The 2,429-nt window shown below is 45.0% G+C and overlaps 1 pseudogene; it reads left to right on the top strand.

Annotated features, from left to right (window-relative positions):
• The first annotated feature begins 668 nt into the window (after positions 1–668).
• Positions 669–1,052, top strand: LOC145347017 (nuclear transport factor 2 pseudogene; annotated as a pseudogene).
• The last annotated feature ends 1,377 nt before the right edge of the window (positions 1,053–2,429 follow it).

Raw genomic sequence — 2,429 nt, 5'->3', positions numbered from 1 at the left:
TGCTCTCGTTAGCATCGAGACAATGAGAACGGAAAGCATTCTGAGAAGGCCAAAGTCGCCTTTTATGCCGGCGTGAAAGTTTGCCACGATCACTCTCCTCCCTCCCCCCCTTCCCCCAGTCAGTGGGTCATATTTCCTGCCATTCAACATTGTGAACCTCACTATAATGCACTTGCATCTCAATAATTGGGCCCATTTGCTGGAATCATACCCACCCCTCTGTATGTAATCTAAGTACACCGGTGTGATGTTCAAATAGTGCAAATCGTGACTGGCTTCAAAAGTTGTTCACCTAGTGAGCACCACTCTGAGGGAAGAACAGAGAGGCATGTAGTAATTGTGTGGTAGCTCTGTGCATTAAGAGAGTTGACTCAGGAGCACCGGCCCTGACTGGGATGACCAGCCTTTGACTTGGAGCAATCAGCCTTTGGCTCGGGGAAGACAAGGATAATACTGGAGTAATATTGAAAGGGCATGGGGGGGCCTAGTCAGGAGAGATTGGTGTTTGATTGTAGGGTTCCTACAATCTGGTCCCTGGGCAGAGCTGGCGTTGATTGCAGCGCACAGTATGAAAGGTGCAGCGTGTAGCGATTGGAGCTGGGTGCAGAGCGGCTGCTGAGTTTTCATAGAAGACACGAGGACTGAATCGTTCATTATTAGGCATCAGAATGGCTGATCACCCATTGTGGGAACAGATTGGTAGAGGTTTTGTGCATCACTATTACCAACAGTTTGATGTGGACTGGACACAGCTCGGGACTCTATATAGCGACTGTTCCTGCTTAACATGGGAAGGACAACCTTTCCAGGGGAGAGCTGCAATAATGGAAAAAATAGCTGGCCTACCATTCCAGAAAATTCAGCATAGCATAACTGCAGAAGACCATCAACCAGCACCAGACAGCTGTGTTCTTAGGATGGTAATAGGACAACTAAAGGTGGATAACGACCCTGTGATGGGATTTCATCAGTTATTCCTTCTGAAAAATGATAGTGACAAGTGGATCTGCACAAATGACATATTCAGATTGGCTCTACATAACTTTTGTTAGAACTGTTTTGTAATCTTGATTGTACTTGAATCAGCCATGTGCATTCGGTCCTAAATTGTGAAGCAGTGTGTTCACAAGTGCGCTGTCATGGTACAGGACCGTCATAATGAACTGAATTACTTAATGAAAATTATTGCAGTATTTGCCTGTTAGATTATCAATCTGTTCAGCATTTAAAGTCCAGATGCAAGATCACAGTGTTTGCTCAACCAGTGACTGAAAATGCTTGCGTTTGAAGTTATCTGTAAATGGTTTCCTTCAGTGTCTTTATTTTGTTCATGAAATATATTTGAGCAGCAGTTGAAAACTTCTGGATAGGACCTTTTTTTATTCATGAAGAATATTTTCCAAATATCAGTTCAGAAGTTTATCATCGGTACTTGTCAGTTTCTTGTAAAATGTTCACAGAGGACACTTGCATGTTTTCAGAATGTGATTTTGAATAAAAGTCCCATTAGTATATGAAAAAAAATTAATAGGGCTAAGTTTTTCACTCAGAGGGTGGTGAGTGAATGGAATCGGCTGCCGTCGGTGGTAGTAGAGGCGAACTCGCTGGGGTCTTTTAAGTGACTTCTGGATGAGTACTTGGGATTTAATGGGATTGGGAGTTACAGATAGTTCTATGGCCTGGTAGGTATGGATATGATCGGTGCAACTTGTGGGTCGAAGGGCCTGTTTGTGCTGTAGTGTTCTATGTTCTATGTTCCTGGGGGAGGACACAGTAAAAAGTCTAACAACGCCAGGTTTTAGTCCAACCGATTTATTTGATAATAGACTAACCCCGAAAGCTTGTGAGTCTATTATCAAATAAATCGGTTGGACTAAAACCTGGTGTTGTCAGACTTTTTACTGTGTTTACGCCAGTCCAACGCCGGCATACCCACATCCTGGGGGAGGAAACAGGGAAGATCATGGGAAAGACTCCATGGTACAGAGGGCCTAGTTGGAGGGAACCGGGGGAACACAGGATAACGGGGGTGAAAACTCCAGGATACTGGAAGCCTAATTGGGAAAGAGTGTGGGGAATGACCCGGGAGACAGGGGAAAAGACTCTGGAGTATTGGGTCCTAGTCAGGGGAGACTGGGGGAAGACCTGGTGAGGGGGGAGATTGAGCAGAAGATTCCAGGATACCGAGTCCTGGTCAAGTGCAACGAGGATGGAGAAATGTGAAGAGTACCATTTCTGAGGTTGCCTTTCACTGCTGGGCCAAGGGCTCCTTGGTAGGCATCGCAGAAGAAAAGGAATCCTGGGGCACTGAGGTGGATGGGTGAGCAGTCATCACAGACTGGTGGTACTACTCAAATCCAAGAGTTGTTTCTGGAGGAGGAATGTTGATAAAGACCAATTCTAATAGAAAGACATGAAAGTGATCATTA

The sequence above is a fragment of the Carcharhinus amblyrhynchos genome, chromosome 8, assembly GCF_965287045.1.
Source record: "Carcharhinus amblyrhynchos chromosome 8, sCarAmb.v2.hapA, whole genome shotgun sequence".
NCBI classification, from domain to species: Eukaryota; Metazoa; Chordata; class Chondrichthyes; order Carcharhiniformes; family Carcharhinidae; genus Carcharhinus; species Carcharhinus amblyrhynchos.
The sequence above is the reverse complement of the archived record's forward strand: the minus strand, read 5'-3'. Positions and strand labels throughout refer to the sequence as shown.